Source organism: Protopterus annectens, chromosome 4.part0 (genome assembly GCF_019279795.1).
Source record: "Protopterus annectens isolate FY-2018-M chromosome 4.part0, PAN1.0, whole genome shotgun sequence".
NCBI classification, from domain to species: Eukaryota; Metazoa; Chordata; order Ceratodontiformes; family Protopteridae; genus Protopterus; species Protopterus annectens.
The window spans coordinates 703640751-703663673 of NC_056733.1; positions in this window are offsets into that span (position 1 = coordinate 703640751).

A 22923-nucleotide genomic window follows, 5' to 3' on the forward strand; every position below is an offset into this window, starting at 1 on the left:
AATTGTTTTCTAGAATTTTTTAAGCTAACACCTGAAGCATATAGGAAAAAGTTTAGTGAGCATAGATGCAAGGCAGATGAAAGTGTGTATGAATATGTTGCCAAACTAAAGACTTGTTTTCATAGGTGGGTGAATGGGTATCAGGTCACCACTTTGAAGGGCTGGCAGATCTTTTGGTGAGGGAACAAGCCCTCAGCACTTTGCCTGAGGCCATTAGGATCTGGTTAGCTAATAGACAATGTGCTACTTCAAATGATTTGGGGAGGAAGGGAGACCTATAACTAACAAGCAGGGCATCACTGCACAGGAAAGGGACACCCAGTGCTGCTCATGGGTCTAAAGGAACCCATAGTGGGCAGCCCAGACAGCTCAAACAGAATCTGCCAGTAGCAGGGGAAGCCACTAGTCCAGGTACACATCCAGGACCTAGGGTTAAATGTTTTGAATGCAACCCGTGGGGCCATGTGGCATATAGATGTCCACGGAGGCAAGGTGGGAAACAAAAGGTGAGAGAGCCAGTAAGTGGGAAAGACAAAATACCAATAATAAGTTGCCTTGAGACAACAAGGGTACCAAACTACCACCAGAGGTTGTATCCTATAATAGTGAATGGCCAAGAGGCCATTGGTAAGAGAGACACCACCTCTGACATAACTACTGTGAAGCCTGTAATGGTTACAGAGGAGCACTAGTTGTCTGGGCGGTCTACTCCAGTCAGAGCTTTAGGAGGGACCATTCCAAATACCTTTGGCTAGGGTTCACCTTGATTGGGAGGGTAGAAAAGGAAGCCAGCAAGTATGTGTGTTTGAGGATATCCCTACAGATGTCCTGATAGGCAATGATTTTGGTAATGCAGTACCATGTGCTTATGCAGTTACACGCAGTCAGGCTTGGAGACAAGCATGTAGGTCTGGTAGCCTGGTGGGGGCCCAGTCAGACTACATAACTGCAGCCAGGACTGTTGAAGTGAGACTGAAGGTGAGCCACAGCTGCTTGTGGGTACTGATGGTCCCTTAGACAGAGTGACTGCAAAGGTATAGGTGAGTTGGAGTACCCAGGCTGGCAGTGAGGCACCGCTGTCAGAGGATGCCAGACTTCCTGGGGAAGTGGAGGTGGGAAGGGTTACAAAGAGAGAGTTGAAACAGGCTCAGCTCTCAGACCCTATATTGCAAGGCCTGAAGCAGGTAGCTAGTAAGGTGCCTGATTTTCAAGGGAAGGGGGAATCTGTATACTGGGACATAGGGTTACTGTATAGAGAGTGGACTCCTGAGGGAGGGTTAGAAGGTGAGAGAATACAGCACTTGGTAGTGCCTAGAGCCTACCATCTGGTGCTTCTAGCCATAGCCTATGATATTCCTTTTGCAGGCCATATGGGCATAAAACATACAAATATACATATTATGCAGAACCTCTATTGGCCTGGAATTTCCAGAGATGTAACAGGGTACTGCATGATCTGTGAGCAGTGCCAAAAGGTAGGCAAGGCAGGAGACAAGGTGAGAGCTCCTTTGATGCCATTGCCTGTGATTGAGGAGCCATTCAAAGGGTAGCTATGGATATTGTGGGCCTCTGAGTACCCCAAGTTCCATAGGGAAAAAGTATATCTTAGTCTAGTGGTGGTAGATTATGCTACAAGATACCTTGAGGCAGTGACTTTGTCCTCCATTGAGGCAGAAAAGGTGGCAAATGCTTTGTTAGAGATTTTCAGCAGGGTAGATTTCCCAAAAGAAATACTGACTTGCAGAGGTGCCAATTTCATGTCAGACCTGCTGGCTTGTCTGTGGAAATACTGCAGCGTGAAGCACCTAAAGACCACCCCTACTATTCCTAGACTTAATAGCCTTGTGGAGAGGTTAAACTCTACAATCAAGTCCATGCTTTGAGCATTTTGAGACCACTTCAAGAGAGAGTGAGACAAATATTTGCCCCATCTGTTTGCTTACAGAGAGGTTCCCTAGGAATCCACAGGTTTTTCATGGTTTGAGTTGCTGTATGGGCATAGGGTGAGGGGGCTTCCAGATTTAATTCATGATGAGTGGAAAGGTGAGTGTGAATCGCACAAGACGTCTGTTGTGGCATATGTCCTAAACCTCAGGACAAGGCTCAGGGAACTCATGGGCTTGACCCAGGGGAACCTGGCAGAAGCCCAACAGCAGAAAAAGGTCTGGTATGACAGGAATGCTCAAGCTAGAGAGTATACTGTAGGGCAACAGGTAATGGTTCTCATTCCTGTCAGACACAACAAGCTGCAAGCAGCTTGGGAGGGACCCCACAAAGTGTAAGAAAGGTAAGTGATGTTAACTACATGGTAGAATTGCTAGGCAGGAGGCAGAAGCACAAATTATACCATGTTAACATGATGCAACCTTACCGTGATAGGGAGGCCCTTGTGCTGAGTATTTGCAGTGGACTGCAGCAGTCGTCTTAAGGAGATCTGATGAATGATCTCCTCAGTGAGGCTCAGACTGACACCTCAGTGGAAGAAATACGAGCAGTGTTACAGGAGTCTGGGAACATGTTCACTGAGAAACCAGGTTGCACTCACCTGGTGCTGCACCAGATGGATACAGGACCCCTAAGGCCTATTAGGCAGGCCCCTTTCAGGGTGCCTGAGAGAGTCAAACAGACTCTGAAGGAGGAGATGTTGGAAGTAGGGGTAATTCAAGAGTCCAACAGTCCCTGGGCCTCCCCAGTGGTGCTGGTGCCAACAAAGGATGGCAGCACCAGGTTCTGTGTGGACTACAGGAAATTAAATAGTCAGAGTCAGATGCTTACCTCATGCCTAGGACAGATGAAGCCCTAGAGCAGCTGGGTGGGGCTAAGTAGCTTACCACCATTGATCTTACCAAGGGATACTGGCAAGTGCCCTTGACTCCCAGTGCTAGACAGAGGTCAGCCTTTCTGACCCCTTTTGGGTTGTATGCATTTACAAAGGTGCCGTTTGGGATGAAAAATGTCCCAGTGACTTTCCAGAGACTGACAGATCATATCCTAGCAGGTGCAGGAGGGTTTGCCCTTGTTTACCTAGATGGTATTACCATCTACAGCCATTCCTTGCAAGATCACCCTCAGCATGTCAGGGAGGTGCTGGGCAGACTACAGAGGGCAGGGGTTACCATTAAGCTGAGCAAATGTCAGGTGGATATGGCAGAGGTCTCCTACCTAGGATGTAGAGTGGGGAGTGGTGAGATCAGGCCAGAACCTGCCAAAATGGAAGCCATTCAGGCACGGCCTGCACCTGTTACCAAAAAGCATGTGAGGGCATTCTTAGGGACAGCAGGGTACTACAGAAAGTTCATCCCTAGTTATAGTACCATAGCTGCTCCCCTTACAGACCTGACAAGGAAAAAACATCCAGATAAGGTAGTGTGGACCACAGCATGTGAGCAGGCATTCCAGAAGCTTAAAGAAGCTTTGGGAGGACCCTCTGTGTTAGCCAGTCCAGATTACAGCAAAGAATTTGTTGTGCAGGTGGATGCTTCAAACCATGGGGTGGGGGCTGTACTTAGCCAGAGTTCTTTAGAGGGAGAAGAGCACCCAGTGGTTTATCTAAGTCATAGGCTTCAACCCAGGGAGGAATGCTATGCAGCTGTAGAAAAGGAATGTCTAGCCATAGTGTGGGCACTGCAGAACTTCAGCATTATCTATATGGAAGAAAATTCACTGTAGTTATAGATCACAATCCCCTAACATGGTTACACTGAACCAGCCAGCAAAATGCCAAGTTGCTAAGATGGAGCCTAGGGTTGCAAGCATATGATATGTCAGTGCAGCACCACAGTGGGATTAGGAGTGCCAATGCAGATCGGCTCTTAAGACAGGGAATGGGGTAGGTATACTCAGACCTAACCCTCTATAGCAATATTTCTCAAGGGACACTTGAGCAACTAGCTTGAGTTTTCGGGTGGGGGGAGAAATGTGAAAACCTGGAAAGCTGCCAGCCTAGATAGATAGAATTTTGTAGATAATTGCATGTCATTGTAACTATTAATATAATCCACAGACTTGTTCTCTTAAATGTAAGAAAACAGTGTTAAATGTTGAACTTCAAAAATGTAACCACAGTACACTCTGCTGGAAGAAAGCTGCTAAGTAAAGAATTACAACTGTATTTGATCTCAAAACCCAGAGACATGATGTCTGGACCAGCAAATTCTTTCTATTGTTTTGAGACCAGAGTTAATTGCATGTATTTTATTGCTGTGGTTTCCTGGCCTACAAAGAGAAATGTAAATTTTGAGTTTCTATTAGCCTGGGAACCAGAGAATTGTTAAGAATGATGTAATCTAAAATGAGTTAGCAGTGATGTATTTATCAAGAGATCTCAGAGAGAAAGATGTAGCATTTTGCATTTGTCTTCAGAACTGACAGCATCACCAGCACTTGCTTGCTCTGTATCCATGTAGGATCTTAGACTTTAGCATTTCTCTTAGAAATAGAATATAGTAAGATCAGACTAGCTGTTTTCTATATTTATGTCAGACTATCCTACAGTATTGCTTTAAAGTTCCTGTGTCTGAACTCTTGGCTAGCACTGTGTTACTGAGATTTGTCTTGTGTTTTTATTATTTATTATTAAATATTTTTAAATCTTTCAACTGTGGTGTTTTGTGTAGAGAAAATTTAAGCTCTAGAGTACTTGCATGTATTTAGTGATACTGTCCAAACCTCTCCTATAAACCTTGCTGTTCGTCACATTTACTATTTGGATAATATTGCACAGTAAAATTGGTCACCCCTTTGGAAGGGCCTTATTAGTATTTATTTATTTATTTTTTATTTTTTATTTTACATTTGTTGACCGGGCTAGTCTAGCTGGATATATTTCCATTTTCAGTAGAGGCCCGGGGAGAAAAGCTCCACACAGAAATACACATAAAAAGCAAAAAACATACAAACAAAAGCAATATCAACAACAACAAACAGCAATATCAAAGCAGCTGATATTAGTGGTTGGTGACAGTGATTTCTACCTTATAGTCTGCGCAAGAAGGGGGCATAGCTGGAGAACCTGTGCCAGGCTTCCCTAGGAGTGTCTGTGCGTTTGTATGTAACTCTTATCTCAAAGTGTGTGAGCTACTTAGGCAGGGACACGAAGCGCTGTTTGGACAGAGAGAGTGCTGGAGGTTTTAGCTTGACCACTAGGCTGAGATCTGGACTCTATAGCTGTGCCAGTGGGGAGTCTTATTGGGGATCTGGAGAGAAAGGGAGAAACCAGCCCAGACTGTGATCTCTGTGTGCTCTTAAGGGAAATTGTACTTTACTGTGTGTGTACTTGTTATCCTTCCCAATGTGCATCCCCCTCACTGGTGCTAGTGGTGAGGACTGAGACTAATTGATTACTGGGCTAGTGCATGGGCACCGCAGAGCAGATGATGGTAGAGTTGTCTGCATATTGGACGAGTTTAGCATTAGGGATGTTTTGATGGAAGTCATTAATAAAAATGTTGAATAGTAAGGGGCCCAATTTAGAGTCTTGTGGAACACCTGTTGGAGTGTGGAGGAGGGAAGAAATAGAGCTGTTCCACTTTACGTCTTGTTCCCTGTCTGAGAGGTAGCTAGGGAAACAGTTGATGAAAGAAGATGAAAAGTTGAGATGAGAGAGCTTGGACAGAAGGAGATTGTTGGAGACAGTATCGAATGCATTAGGCAAGTTGAGAAGGAGGGTAGATACTATATTGCCAGAATCAGGAGTTACTGATTTTGAGAAAGAGGAGGGCAGTAGTGGTGCTGTGTCCAGGTCTGAACCCATGTTGTGTAGGAGTCAATAGTTGATTGTTGAACAGGTAGGGTAAGAGTTGTAGGTGGATACATTTTCAAGAATTTTTAGAGATGGGGACAGGATAGCAATTGGACGGAAACTGGAGATTGTAAAATTGCCACCCTCTTTCTGAAGGGGAATGATGAAGGCTTTTTTCCAAAGGAGGGTTACATATAATACTCTTGGATGGAGCAATTTATTAGGATGCAGATGGGTAGAGCTATGCCATCGACAGCTAGCTTGAGGAAGTTAGATGGAATATTGTCAGGGGCATTACAACAAGGTTTTAATTTTAGTAGGAGTTTTTTTATGGTATGTGTAGGAATAGGCTTGAGAATAAAAGGAGGGAGATGAGTATTATTGGAGGTTGAGGGGGCAGGATTGGGTGTGTTGGATGAGGTATTATTCAGGAAAGATGAGATAAGTTTGGCCTATAGAGTTAATGAAAAAAGAAATTAATTGAGTATCTAGGACATGGTCAGGAGAGTTGGGGTCAGGGCAGGGGTCATCTTTTTGCCAGGACAGAGGACTGAGAAGGTACTACTCCAGAATTTTTTGAGGTTGGATTCATGGTTGTCTTGAATTTTAAAATAGTAGGATATTTGGTTGATATTTGTTTTTTCACCTGATTTCGAAGTTGCTTGTATTCAGTCAGGGAGTTGGGTGTTTTGAATTTTTTGGTAGTATTTCCATGATTTGTCTCAGAGATGCATAAGGGTTTTAGTCTCTTTGGTTAGCCAGGGGGCAGTTTGGGATTTGACTTTTAGTTCTGGAGGGGGCAAAGCATTTAAGTAGATTAGTGAATACTGTGTTGAAGTAAGAGACAGCAGCATCCAGAGGAAGGGTTTTTAGAGGGTTCCAGTTAGTCTGTTTTAAAGAGTTGGAGAAGGTTTGAAGGTTGAAATCTTTTAAGGTGCAGGTTAAGATGTGTTTGTGCTGTAGATGGAGGGAAGAAGGAGAACATATGCCAAAGCAGGAATATGATTGCTGAGGAAGTCAGGGAGGGTACCACTGTCAGACATAATGTTGGGTGGGAGACTAGTATCCAGTCCAGAATATTGCCTGTGGTGCTATCTTTGTTTAGTCTAGTAGGAGTGTTGATTAGCTGGGTGAAATTATATAGGTTAGTACCCTGAGAGGGTGTAGGTGAGTGTATAGAAGGCCAGTTGATATTAACGTCACCTAGGATTATTCTTTCATTATTTATGTTGATGAACCATGAGAGGATATCCTCCATAATATGGATATTGTTACCTGGAGGTATGTAAAGGGTAGCTATGCATATACTTTTATGGTTATTAACTTTTAGGATGAACAAACAAACGAATGGATGGTAAACAGCACAGGAAACCACAAGAACGCACAATGGAAATTAGCTTCGTGAACTTTAATTGTAATCTTCAAGCTCTCCCCTGCTCTCATTTTTATACAAAATTACAGGAAATGATGTAATAAATCCAATTATACAAGATTAAATTAAATACTTCATATAAATGTACATTTGTGTGAGTATTATTGTAAAAAACACAGAACATTTGTACATAAAAAACACACAAATTCACACTATAATACTTAAATTTGTGACCTAAAAATATTAAAACTTAAAAAAATATATATGGATATTGTTACCTGGAGGTATGTAAAGGGTAGCTATGCATATACTTTTATGGTTATTAACTTTTAGGATGGGCAAGGTTAGCTCAGTAGTAGCAAATTGGGGTATGGGTTTAGTATAGGGTGTCACTGTTGAGGAGGAGGAGAAGAGCAAGGCTACTCCACTACCTTTATTTTGGGAGCTATCATTTCTTATGAGCCTATAGTTGGGTGGGGTTATTTTAGTGTCTTTTATATGTGGTTTTAGCCATGTTGCAGAGATAGAGAGAATGCCTGGGTTGTTATGGGAAAGTCAGGCATGGAAATCAGGTATTTTATTGCATAGGCTCCGGGCATTAATTGTCGCAAAGAGTACAGATTTATGGGGAGGGGGTGTATGAGTCAAGAGTGGGTTGGAGGAGTGGTGGTATGAGGGACCAGGGTTTGGGTGTATGTCGCCAGAAAGGAGAAGGGAGATTAGTTGAGAAAGAAGAAAGGATGGGTGTTTATATTCTTTGGGGTTACAAGTTGGGGTAGCAGAACCTGTGGTTCCTGGGTTGATGGGTATGGGAACCAGATTACAGATAACAAGGAAGAGTTTTCTGATAAAGAGAGGAGAATCAGTATGGAACTAGAGTTGGGGAGAGAGAGAGGTTGTGGAGCTTGATTTTTTTTTTGAGGGAGGTGTATAGAGGTTGTATGAAGAGGGGGAGAATAAGAGAACTGGGGAGAGTGGTGAGGTGGAGTAGGTAGAGGAGAAAGAGGGATTGGAATATAGAGGGTAGAGCATGTGAAGGTTTTATTTGCATGATTGAAGTTAGATTATAAGAAGTGGGGGGTTTGGGAGAATATGCGGAGAGAAGGGTAGATGAAAGAAGGGAAAAGTAGTATAGGGTAGAGTGTAATGTTAGAGTGTAGTGTTACAGAGGGAGGGGGTGGGTGTAGCAGAGGGTGGGGGAGGTAACTGGGTAAAATGGTGGAGGGAGAAACAGTAATGTGTGGGTGGGTGAGGCAGATCCTAATAGGGTAATTTTAGTGTGGGAGTGGTCAGAGAGGTATAAGTGTAGAGGTGATAGAGCGGGTGGGATTTGGAGGCAGGGTAGGGGAGCAGAGTGAGCCTGCAGGGTGAACGGAGTGGGTAGAGCTGAGAAAGGGGAGTAAGGAAGAAATCTGAGAAACAGTCTGCCACACAGTGTCTGGGAAGCACGTAGAGCTGTTGGCCTGCTCAGAGGTAAGCTCAAATCAGAAAAATGTAAATTATTACAGTCAAACTGGATTAGTTGTACTGTAATATATATTTTTTGAGTTATCCTCATTTTTCATTGCTGTGTGACCGCTGTGTGAGTATATTTAATTTCTGGGAGGGTATGGGCAAAGCCCCCCACTTTGGGGGTGTAAAGCTCAAGTTTCTGTTTTTCAGGTGATCACAAATGAAACATGTTTGCTTCATTTGCGATTACCTAATTTCATTGTTTTTTGTGTTGATAAAAAGAGATTCCTGATGAAGTTTTATGACATATTTGACATTGATGAAAGCTGATCGGCAATGAAAAGGCATATAATCATATATGATTATAGCTTATTGTATCTAAAGTACATTTCATCAAATAAGTGACTCATTTGAGCTACAACATATTGAAGCACATTTCACAGAAAATGTTATATACACTAGCTATATCTTCAAAGCTTTTTTGCAAGGGCAAGCCCCTCTGAATCCCCCATGTGGGGGGCTTTGCCCCATACCCCTCTCACAGAAACGTAGAACTCCACAATTCCAGAAATGCAGAGAAAAGGAAATACTCACATACTAAATCACTGTTGGCACACGCACTAAAGACATGGAGTTCTGTAAGAAACTGATACTGATCAATATTAATTTACATTGTAATTCCTATGCTCCAGAACCACAATAACAGTCATTTTCTACAGTCTTGGGTAGTTTTCAATCAAATGTGAATCATTCATTTGTGGTTTAGATCAATTTTTGTATCATATTTGCTTTAGATCACATTAAACACTACCATCTGTGTCTCTCTCTCTCTCTCTATATATATATATATATATATATATATATATATATATATATATATGTATTTTTCTAAACATACTGCGAAAATTTCTCTTCTTGCGCCTTTCTCTCACTATAAGCATCACAACCTACCTTTGAAAAAATAGAGTGGATTCCTTTGCCAATAACTACTAGGTCACTTCAGCAAATGAATGTAGAGTATCATTTTCTTGAAAAATAGTCCTTCCACTGCAATGTAGCCTTCGTTTTTGATACTAGGCTAGATTCTGTTGGATGAAAGACCTTCTTAGTATCCTTGGTAAAATCAGGCTAAAATGTATTCTGTGAATAGAAAATTCTTTCTCTACAATTTCACCTTATTTTGCAAGTCAAGCCATTCCCCCACCCTTTCTGAGATCACTAAAGAGCTTTATTGTTCACTAAACCAGTATCTCTTGTGTTTATTACTGGCCAAACTCCTTCCAGCACCTGAAATGTATATTTATAAAATGCAAGCCATAACCTATTTCCTAGAAAGCAGTCCTTTCCCCAATAGAATCTAGAATATGTAGGGTAAAGAAGTATAACACCAGGTAAAGAAAGGTCTAGATCATTGTTTCTCCCACCAGTAGAAGTGTTATTGGTTGAGTTATTTTTTGCAAATAAAACAAAAGTCTAATTCCAAAATAATAGTACAAATTAATCTCCCAAACTTTTCTCTAATTTTAATCAGCACAGCCTACTTAAAAAAAAAACAGGGTGCATTATTTTGGCATAAAGAACCAGGCCCCTTTATCCAAAATAATCTAGTTTACCTCTTTCTTCAAAAGTGTGTTTTTTATTCCTCCTGTGGTATAAGATTGGAATCTCTCAACCCTCATTTGGTGACCTTGTACAAATCAGTTAACCAGATATTGCATCCAGGTCACCAGTAAAAACTATCTGTTTGTTTAGTGGGCCTACCTGGTGAACAAATGCACATTTTATTTAATTTACTTTAGCTGTCTGCTCAAGACAAGGCTAGATTCCATTGGCTGAAAGAACCTCCTGGTGTGCTTGTAAAATCAAGGTCAAATGGGTTGTATGAAGGAGACTAATTTCTCCCACTACAACTTCAACTTTAGTAGTCCAAGCTAATCCCCTACCCTTGTTGTGATTGTACATGACCTTTACTATTCCATAAAACAATCTGTATTTGGTTTATTACTGACTGGAGTCTTTCCATCAGCTGGAAAGTTGTCTATCTACAAAATTCAAGCCAGAACCTATTTCCTAGAAGAAAAGCATTTTTCGAATTAGAATAAAGTATACTTGTCATAAAAGGGTAACACTGTTGGTAAAGGAAGGATTAGATCATTTTATTCTCATTAGAAAAATATTTCATGTGTATATTAACGAGTACTTTAATGCAAATGAAATATGGTGTATGTCCAAAATACAGCAGGATTTTATCTTCTCGTAACTTTCTATCACATACAACTTTTAAAAAGTTGGGTGCATTCCCTTGATTGAAAAACTATAGCCATTTAGCCAAAATAGTCTAGTGTATAGCTTTCTTGAAAAATGGTCCTTCCTCCCACTGTACTATAGCTTTCTTTTTGAAACTATGCTAGGTTCTGCACCCTGAGAGGACCTCCTTGTGTGGTAAAATCAGGCTAAAATGTATCCTGTGAAGAACAATTGCTCCTTGTACAATTTCACTTTCTTTTGCAGCTCAGTGTATCCCCCTACTATTGCTGTGATTACTAAAGACATGTATTTGTCACTAAAGTTGTCTCTACCAGTAAATGCAAAGTTGCATATTTAAAAAATGCAATTCAAGACCTATTTCCTAGAAGGTGGTTCTTTTTCTACTAGAATCTGGTATATTTATGCTAAAGATACATGACATCAGGTAAAGAAATGGATAAGTCATTGTCTCAGCCACTAGCAATATATCGTCTGTATGTATTAATGGCAGAGTTCCTTTGTACAAATGGATCATAGTCTATTTCATAAATGCCATTAAGAACTTATCTACCCATACTGTTCTCTCATTTTAATCAGCACAGACCACTTTTAAACATTCCCTTCACCCAGAAGAATACATTGTACCTCTTTCTAGAAAAAATGAGCATTCCTGCGTGACGTCCCTCCTCTGGGCCAGGAATTAAGGGGCCTCAATCCTCACCACTGACACTGAGGAGGGGTGTTCACATATTGGTGAGCAGTAGTGTGGATATTAATTGAACTTCTGTAGCCGGTAAGCAGTTGTCACTGAAAGTGTGTGTACTCTCAGCAGCCACAAGGTAAACATACATTTTTGATTTTTCACAACAGTTTCATTTATTTTTGTTAGTCTAGTTTAGTCAGGGAAACCAGGCAAAGGTGTCAGCAGATGAATATGGCAAGCTGACAGTGAACTATTTGGCTATGTTGTGCAAATCCAAAGGACTGGTGCATGCCAACTTGACTAAAGAGGAACTGCTTTCAGCCTTGATTATAACACAGACCAGCAACCAGGAGGATAACCAGTCTGGCGATGGGGATTTGCAGTCCTCAGAAACAGGACAGTTCACCTTTTCCTCAGAGGACTTAAAAACCCATCTACACTTAGAGACATGAAGTGGAGACCAAACATTTGGAATTAGAATCAGCGGAGAGACTGCAGCATTAGGAAGCCAAAGAAAATGAAAAACAGCACCAACATGAGAGGGAGATGCTGACTCTTCATCAGGGTCATGGAGATATTGGGGAAAAAATAACTGAACCCCAGAAGCAATAAATGTCAGCAAATATCTTCTACGGTTTACAGAGAATGATAATTTTGATAGTTTTATTCATATATTTTAAAGAATATTTAAACAGTATAATGTTGACCAAGGGCTCTGGGTGCAGCTCCTGATCCCCTTACTCCATGGTAAATCTGTAACTACTGTTTCTAAATTGTCTGATACTGATTGTTTAAACTACAATAAAGTTAAACAATGTTTATTGAAATGTTTTTAAATTAACACCTGAAACTTACAGAAAAAAGTTTTGTAAGCATAGAAGCAAGGCAGCTGAAAATGTATGTGATTATATTTCTGAGTTAAGCACTTATTTTCATAGGTGGGTGAGTGGGTGTCAGGTCACTACTTCTGAAAGACTGGCAGACCTTCTGGGTAGGGAACAAGCCAATAGCACTTGCCTGAGAACATGAGAATCTAGTTGGCAAACCAGGAGTGTAACTCCGCAGATGAGCTGGGGGTAAAAAGGGGATCTCTACTTACCAAGCAGGGCATGACTGCACAAGAAGGTGATACCCATTGCTGCACATGGATATAAGGGAACCCATGGTTGGCAGCCAAAACCACCCCAACAGAGTCCACCAGTAACAGGGAAAGCCACTAGTTCAGGTACATGGCCAGGATCAAAGTTTAGATGCTTTATATGTAACCAGTGGAGCCATACAGCATACAGATGTCCATGAAAGCAAGCTGGGGAACAAAAGGTGTGGAGCCAGCAAGTGCGAATAATAGCATGCCACTGGTAAGTTGTCTGGAGACAACAGGAGTGCCAAACTATCACCAGAGTTTGTATCCTATTTTAGGGAGTGGAAAACAGCCCACTGCTAAGAGTCAAAGCCTCCAACTTAATCATTGTGAAGCCTTCAGTGGTTAAAGAGGAGCAGTACTTGCTTGGGCTGTCCATTGCAATCACTGCTTTAGGAGGGATTGCATTCACAATACCTTTGGCCAGGGTTCACCTTGACTGGGAAGGTGGAAAGGAAGCAAGCAAGTAGGTGTATTTGAGGATATCCCTTCAGGTGTCTTGATAGGGAATGATTTTGATAATGCAGTGCCTTGTTTGCATGCAGTTACATGCAGTCAGGCTTAGAGACAGGTATGTGGGGCAGGTAGCCTGGGGAAGACACAGACATACCCCACACATGAAGCCAGAGCTGGTGAGGTGGCTATTTAAGGGAGGGAGCTACTCTGTAGCAGTGAGCATGACTGTGAGCCACAGCTGCTGGTAGGTACTGATATTCCCTTGGACAGGGTGACTGCAAGGGCAGAGGTGAGTGCTAGTACCCAGGCTGACAGTGAGGCACTGCTGTCAGAAGATACCAGACTTCCTGTGGAAAGGGAGCTGGGAAGGATCACAAAGATAGAGTTGAGACAAGCTCATCTCTTGGACCCTGCACTAAGAGGCTTAAGTGAGGTAGCTAAGGAGGCAAGTAATTCTCAAGGAAAAGGGGAGTCTGTATACTGGAACAAAGGGTTACTGTACAGAGAGTGGACCCCTAAGGGAGGGCTAGAGGTTGAGCTAATATAACAGTTGGTAGCACCCAGAACCTACCATCTAGTGCTTCTAGCCATAGTCCGTGACATACCCTTTGCAGGTCATATGGGCATAAAGCATACCAAGAGACATATTATGCAGAACTTCTATTGGCCTGGGATTGCAAGGGATGTAACAGGGTACTGCAGGACCTGTGAGCAGTTCCAAAAGGTAGGCAAGGCAGGAGACAAGGTGAGAGCTCTTTGATGACTTTGCCTGTGATTGAGGAGCCATTTCAGAGGGTAGCTATGGATATTGTAGGGGCATCTGCATACCCTACATTCCAGAGGGAAGAAGTACATCCTGGTGGTAGTAGATTATGCTACTGGATACCCTGAGGTGGTGGCTCTGTCCTACATCAAGGCAGAGAAGGTCACAAATGCTTTGTTAGAGATTTTCAGCAAGGTAGGATCCCCAAGAGAAATACTGACTGACAGAGGTGCCAGTTTCATGTAAGACCTGCTGACTTGTCTGTGGGAGCACTGTGGGGTGAAGCATTTAAAGACCACCCCCTACCAATCACAAAGTAATGGTCTTGTGAAGGGTTAAACTTTATATGAAAGACCATGCTACAGGAATTTGCAGACCAGTTTAAGAGAGAGAGGGACAAATATTAGCCCCATCTGCTGTTTGCATACAGAGAGGTACCCCAGGCACCCACAGGTTTTTCACCCTTTGAGTTGCTGTATACAAATAGGGTGAGGGGGCCTTTAGATTTGATTCATGATGAGTGGGAATGTGTGTGTGAATCCAAAAAGGAGTCTGTTGTGGCATATATCCTAAATCTCAGTACAAGGTGTAGGGAGCTAATGGGCTTGGTCTAGGAGAACTTGTCAGGAGCCCAACAGCAGAAAAAGGTCTGGTGTGACAGGAATGTCAAGCCTGGGCATATGCTGTGGGACAGCAGGTTATAATTCTCATTCCTGTTGGACATAATACACTGCAGGCAGCTTTGAAGGGACTCTTCAAAGTGGTAAGAATGGTCAGTGATGTTAACTATATGGTAAACTTGCTAGGCAGGAGGCAGGGGCACAAATTGTACCAAGTTAACATGATAAAGCCTTACCATGACAGGGAGGCCCTTGTCCTGAGTATTTGCAGTGGGTGGTAGGAGTAGTCTGAGGGGGATCTATGGCTACATCGAGCCAGCCACCAAAATGCCAAGTTACTAAGGCGGAGTCTATGGTTGCAGGCATATGACAAGAGAGTGCAGCACCATAGTGGGGTCAGCAATGACAATCCAAATGTGTTCTCAAGACAGGGTATGGATTAATGTATTCCCAGACAGGCTCATTTCTCTCAAGCAGTGTTTCTCCAGGGTCACTTAAGAAATTAGCTTGAGTCTTCAAAGGAGGAAAGATTTGATGATGTGAGGTATTTCCAGCTTTGCCAAGAGAAGTGGGGCAGTAGATGTGTAACATATGCCAGCATAGCTAGCTGGAGTTTTGTAAAGAATTATATGTCATTTGTGTATCAAACTGATTTGTAAAGTTGCTTGTGTTGAAAATGTATTTGTAAAGGTGCTTGTGTTAAAAATGTACCAACAGTGGATATTGCTGGACAGAAAAGAAATACACCTGTATGTCAGACTATACTGTAACTGTTGAGATGAATAAATTGTAGCAGATGATACTGGAAGAGAGGAGGTTAATCTCAGTCTAGCTAACTTTGAAAAATAGTCTGAAATTAAATTATCTGGTTTGGCCCATAAATATTGTATCTTACAGTTCTGATTGCAGCCAGGGACAAAATGTCTGTGAAAACCAGGACTAGGAATCCTACTGTATTGTCCTATTTTTTCATCTTATTTTATTATTTATTATTAAATATAGTCAAACTTTTCATTGTGGCTGCAGTGTTAGAGAATATTTTAACCTTTGAGAGTACTTATATTTATTTGGCGACATTGTGGCCACTCCTGAAAGTCTCGCTGCATTGGTCAAACACTGCCATTTGTATTAGTATTAATTATACTCAGTATAACTGGGTTCCCTTTACGAAGCTTACAGTAGCTGGCTTTGGCGTGTTCTGGTGGCAGTATCTACCTTATAGTCTGGGCAGAGGGGGGTATAGCTGGTATTTCTGTGCCTGCCTTTCCCAGGTGTGTGTGTGCAAATCAAATCTCAAAGAATGTGTGTCAGCTACTTGAGTCAGGGACTCAGAGCATTGGATGTTCTTCATTTTTCACTGTTGCAGTCATTACATTTGGGTTATCTGCTTGCAGGTAGCCCTCAGTCGGCCTGATTAACAAAGTCTTGGGTCCTGCATCGGTTGCTGTCCCTTCTTCCAGGTCATCAGGGCTATAAAACAGCTACAGCTGGCTTCATTACATCAGTCATTCTTACTGTGTGGTGCCCGAAGCAGAAGCAGTTTGCAAGTGCTGGTCAGCCGACTCCTGAAAATTTTGTTTTCGAGTTTCAGAACTGAAGTCTTCAACTAAAAGCTAAGTACCCCATTGGGGGAAATTTTTTCTTGCTCTTAACAGTCAGTAAAAGTAAATAATTGCGTATTACTTGTGAAAGCTAATACTTTCCCTCTTAAGCATGTGGGCTATTCAATTGGTACGCAAGAAGAGGAAAAGGGACAAGATTTCTACCTAATGACTTTTCCTCCTGGTACCCAGAAAAAAGAATCAATTCATGGCGTCTATCCTGGACCTGTCTACTCTAAACACCTTTTTGGAGATTCTAGAATTCAAGATGCTGACTCTTCACCACTTTTTTTTCTATGCTAGGCAAAGATGCCTGGTTGGCAACACTAGATTTAAAGAAGCATGCCTGCACGTCCCAATCGGGAATCTTTGCGGAAGATACCTACCCGATTCAAAGAAGCAGGCTGCACGCACTACTGCAGGGTATTCACAAAGTGCCTAGCTCCAGTTGTTGCAAACTTACAATGGGATACCATAATAAATAAAACAAATATGTAACTTAATGACATCTCTTCCTTTTAGAAAATAAAAAATACATACGCGTGTAAATATCACATAACTGTGAGAATATGAAGCGATTGGAAATAGAATGGAAAAACAATATACAAAACAATGACAGAGTCAAGAATTTTTGCGTAAGTGTTTGCAAAGTATTTCTATAATTGGAGCAGATAAATCTTTCCTCCAAGAAGGTAGAAAATTCTAGAGGTGAGATGTGAAAGGTATAGTGGAAATCTGTTTTAGAGAATACAAAGGTTGATGGATTGTAAAATTCCCAACAACATTGTCAGGAATGTTGAGAGAGAAATGGTTGTTTTGAGCTAGGGTCTGAATTCCTTGGCCATACTAAGGCCTTCCCTAAGTTTCATGATACTGGCTACAAAAAAAAAAAAAAAAAAAAAGCAATTGCAGAAAGTAGAGTAAAAACTAAACCAACCACATAAAGTGAAGTACTGAATGTGTACATAAGATAAAACAAATTAGGTAAGAGATTTTAGAAAATTAAATTTTGGGAGCAATATATGCAGAATAATTTTCTGGAGGTGGGATGAAATTTAAGGGAATGCAGCAAGTGAGTGATTTATATAATGTTGGAAGGAGAAAATTTGTTAAAACAATGTGTATTACATTATAAATGTTGGTATATATATTACTCCTGTGTCACATTTAAATGTGTAATAAATCTGTAAAAAAGAAAGATGAAGATCTTATTACTGCTACAGCATAAAGATGTAACAGATTTGTATGACTCAATCAAAGATAGGATCGATTTACAGAAAATTAGAAAAGCAAATGCGAAATCTAACACTTCATAAATCAAAGCAAAGAGGTGCCATGCTGGAGGAGGCAATGCACACAAAAAACATAAAAGCCAAAGGCAAGAGTTGAAGGGAGATGGAGAAGAAGCGGGCTGCCTGTAGATGTGCTAGCATAAAGACTGGTCCTCTAAAATATACATTATACTAGTAGCCTCCATCATGAGCATTTATAGTTATTCCTAGATTTAATGCAGATGTGCCATGGTATTGGAGTATAATATTCTGGGCTACTCTTGTTTAAAACCGTACAGAAAAATCAATGACTAGATATATATTACAGAAAGATTGAAGATAAGTATATAGTACTAGTACAATAAAGTAAATATATGCAACGAGCAGTAAGATCATGGTGTGTACATGTGCCTGAGTTGAAGATGGTGGTACACATTTTCACAGAGGAAGAAGACAAATCCAGACAAATACAGACCTTTTGAAGCAACAGTAGTGACAGGGAAAGTCATAAATAGAATCCTGAGGGAAGGTTGGAGACATTGTTAAAGGATAGCAATACCAGAACAGCAATCAACATAGGTCTGTGACAGGAAGTGTCAATAACCAAATTCCAGTTTACAATGGGATTACAGGTGTGCTTCAAAGAAAGTACTAGTAGACAAAGTGTACTTGGATTTCAACCAGGCTTTTGACACTGTCCCTTACAGAGGCTGATAGGAAGGCTGGTGGGTCAGATCGATCAAGACTGAGAATTGGACTGTTGGATGACTGAATGGTATAACACAGTGGACTGTGGTTTGAGAAACAATGTCAAGGTAGGAATGTGACTAGCGAAATTACTGCAGGGAACAGTTGGAGTTCATTACTCTTCAGTGTGTTTGTGTGAGAACCTTAAAAGGAACAAGAGGACAGGATCAACCTCTTTATTGTTAACACAAATATGCAACAGTAGGTATATATATGGTATATATATATAGTAGTATATATATATATATATATATATATATATATATATATATATATATATATATATCTCTTAGAAAACTATTCATTTTATGACACATCTACCACTTTCCAGTGCCTCTCCTTCAGGCCACACCTCCTTTCTCAAGAAAAAGCCAATCCCTCTGTCAATCTTGGAGTAAATTCCCCAGAACATCACCAGGTTTCTAGCTTCTGTTTAAAAGTAGGATACTTTGTCTCACTACTGCCACCATGGCGAACAGAAAAAGTTTCTATTCCAGATTTGTGTGAGGTGCTAGATCATAAACCTGTCACAATCCCACCCATGTTTTTATTTATCTGTTGATGAAGATTTAGGTCTCTGGTTGTATTGCTAACAGTGGAGATACTGGATTTTGCAGACATAAAAAGAAGATCAGGAAAATTGAGTATCTAATAGAATAGTAGATGTAGGGACATGAGGATTTCCTCTCAAAATCTATAAGAGGCCAGTAAGATACAGTTTCCATTCTCTTTTGATATCTCAGGGGACTTCATGCCTGTGATCTTTTTAAATGGGAACCACTGGGATCTTTCTGAGATTTCTCAAAATCTGTAAAGAGCGCCAATAAGATACAGTTTCCATTCTCTTGATATCTCAGGGGACTTCATGCCTGGCAGGGATTCTTTTTAAATGGGAACCATTGGGATCTTTCTAATTTATATGTTAAGTGAAATGCATCTCAAAGGGGGCTATTGTCCTTCGATAGTTGGTCTGATCAATCGCTGACTGGGTTTTGGGTGTCAGACAATGACTTAACAGCAACCTCCAGTTTGCAGTCATCTATAGCCTGTCTTAGCCAGAGATCTGCTTAGAGATCCGAGGAAAAGAATGTACCAAAAAAGTAGAGGTCCTAACACTGAGCCTCCGAGGACACCACTGATAACTTTCATACTTTTTTTTTTTAATGTGGCACCTGCAATTTACATTGTGTGGGTCCTGTGTAGCTAATTTACTATCTGTTCTACTACATGTTAGGTCGCATTAAGAAAAAACTGTGTATGATACCTGCATGGGAATGGTGTCAAAGGCCATGGCCAGGTCAGCCAACTTGCTGGAAGGGATGACTATATGGAATGATTTAGAACCAGACTGGCAGAGTATAAAGGTGGCAGTTTTAAGTTCAGTACACACAAATAAAACACACTGCACTTTTCTCACATCAATCCTAGTAATAAGTATTGTCTGGGGTGCAAACTTGAAGGCAATAGAGGCAGGTGAAATGGATATAGTTATGTTCATCTCAACTGGATTGGACCACCAGGATCAGCTGACAGATCAGTAACAATATCAGACAGATTACTGGGATGTATCTTCAGAGGGATAGATGCCAGAAACAAGAAAGTATAAGTGCATCAGTTCTACATGGCCTTTAGTTCAGGTCACACCTTGGAGAACTGTGTTCAGTTCTAGAAGTCCTATAAGGACCAGGGTACAAGCTGTTAGGGTGCATATTCAGACCAACAGAATAGTTTCCTGTCAGGCATGAGTAGTTAAATGAATTACATTATTTGCCTTTACAGTGTGTGTTTTATTAACTGTTGGAATTAGTTAGTATAGTTCATTTTACTGATGTGTGGGAATTCTTTGGTCCTCTACTGTTGAGAAAACCTTTCTCGTTTGTCACCAGCTCACAGTTGATGTGGTTATCACCTTGGGGATTGCCCAAGCCATCATTTGACAAAGCTAGATCACTGAAGGGAAAGGGTTAGGTTGCTGAAAATAAGTTTGAGTAGACTAACTCCAAATGGTATTCAGTGGGGTATAGCTCAGATGAAGGGTAAGATGGAAGGTAGTGATGTAGAGTATGGACATTAAATGCAATTAGAGGGCAATTTATCTGCATATATGATGTGTATACATATATATTTAGAGGAGGAGCTGCTTGAAGGAATCCAGAGAAAGTTACTAGAAAGATTAGTAAACTCACAGATTAGAGGATCTAAACATCTTACATCCAATAAGAGAAATTAGGAAGGACATGGTATTGGTGTAGAAGATCAAGTCGGTGTGATGTGAAGAGGTGAGCCTCGAAGGACCAAGGGTGATTTTTTTTTTTGAGCTATAAAACAACCATAAATCTACTTCATAGAAGACACATTATAGTGAAGACTGTTTAGAGGAAAATTAGTCCAGCTACTGAAAAGACTATGTAATTTTCAATTACTGCAGCAGACTGCAATGCATTTATTAGTGACTAAGGCAAATCTGTAAAAGGAACATAGTCTATTTCAAAAATATCAACAATAATTCATCCTCCTTAAGCATTCTACCACTCTAGTCAGTCTTGCCTACTTTCAAAAAGTGGGATAGATTCCCTGTATATTCACTACAAGCGGGCCAGGTCTATTCCATCAGGGTGGACCTTTCTCACTCTGACTACATTCTTTTGTCTGAATGGATTACTAGTATGTTTATTAAAACATATCCGAATCTATTTGATGAAAGATAACCCTTCTTCCATAACAATTTTGCATTTTCGTATGAACAAAGCATTTTTCTGCCATGTTGTGATCATAAGAAATAGTGATTTATTCACAGAAGTGATCTGAAGACATTTCAACTGGCTTGTCCAATATTTATTTATAAAATACAAGCTAAACTCTATTTCCCAGATGGCATTTCATTTTCCCACCACAACTTTCACTAATTAGGATAAAGAGGTTATATATGTATTTATTTTCTTTTTTGGTAGGCTGGTCCGACCAGGTTATAATTCCATGTTGTATTCTCGGTGCTGAAAGAGTAGACCACTTGTATGGACTAGATCTTTCATCCAATGTAATCTAGCAGGTGCTTTAAAAACATCCAGATTTCATGTTCTGAAGGATAGTCCTTTCTCCAACTATAATTTAGCCCCCTTCTTTTCAGCTGGCAAGATTTCTTGGTTGAAAGAACATGAACGTACTTAGTAAAATAAATTATTCCATGAAAGACAGACTAAGCCAACTTTTACAAATGAGGAAGTTCCTTGCCCATGTGATGTATTGAAAGAACTAGACCATTTTATACCTTACTACAGACAGTATGTTGTTGTTGTGTCTTTCGGTTTTCCCAGTTAGGTTGCCACAGCAGAACTCCGGTCTGCTAATGATTGGTAGTTGATTTTACGCAGAGTTACCAGCCCTGATGAACAACCTTCAACAAAGGTACGCCATTCACGCATGTCTCCACTCAGAATACGCCTAGCTGAAAATCGAACCGGACAGCCGCCTTACTGTGAGGCGCTTTTTAGCACCACCACCGCGGATCCCTTACTACAGACAGTATAATATTTATTAATGGCTAATCTGCTTCCTTACTGTGATCACTAAAGATGTTTAGCATTCATTAAGAGTCTGTCATGTTTCCTGCTGACTGGCATCCTACTGATAACTGGACTGTAGTAAGTTTAAAACTACAGTGATGGCTGTTTGTCCCAAAAGGCAGTACTTTTCCCCCACTGCAGTCTAACCTATGAAGGGCAGAAATGACATGCACAATCCAGGTAATTAAAAAGGTAGGTGATTTTATTTGCTACAGTAGAATGCATTACTTATATTAATTCCGAGATTCTTTCCTGCCTATATAACATTTTTCATTTCTAAAATACCAGAATTAATTCATTTCCACATACCTTTCTGTTACTACAATCAGGACAGTGTTCCGTTTAAGAAAAACAGTGTACATTCCTTTGGCTGAAAGGGTGACATCTCTTCATTCCATAAAATGTAGTACAGCGCTTTCCTGAAAACTAGTCCTTCCTTGTAGTGTTATTCAGCCCTCATTTTGAGAGTAAGCTAGATTCCACTGGCTGAAAAGACCTGGTGGTGTGCTTGGTAAAATCTGTGTAGTGTGTATTCTGTAAAGGAGAGTACATTCTACCACTGCAAATTTCCTACTGTAGATGTGATTACTAAGGAGCTTTCTTATTGCCTAAAACAGTCTGCCTTATATTTAAAACTGGCAAATTATATATTTATAAAATATAAGCCAGAGACCATTTCTAGGAGGCAGTCCTATGCTCACACGAATGTAGTATATTATAGGTAAAGGGCTAGGTCATTTTTATTCTCACCAACATATATTATATATATATATATATATATATATATATATATATATATATATATATATATATGTGAAATAGGTTCTTTCATATAAATGAAACATATTTCTAAACTGTAGCAGAAATTAATCTTCCCATACATTTTGCATATTATACTCAACCTTTCTACATTTAAAAAGCAGGTGCATTCACCTGGTTGTAAGGACTAGCCCCCTTCAGACAAAATACTCTTTCACCTCTTTTTTATGATAAATGGTCCCGTACATTGTAATTTAACCCTCCTTCTGAGAGTAGGCTAGATACTGTTGGCTGACAAAACTTAGTGTTCGTAAAATTAGGCTACAGTGTGTTCTGTCAAGGACGGTACTTTTTCCCCACTACAATTTCACATTCTTTTGGAGCCCAAGCTATTCACATACTCTTCCAAAGATTATGTATTTTTATTATTCTTAAAGCAGTTTGTCTTACGTTTATTACTGATCAGAATCTTTCTAGTAAATGGAGAG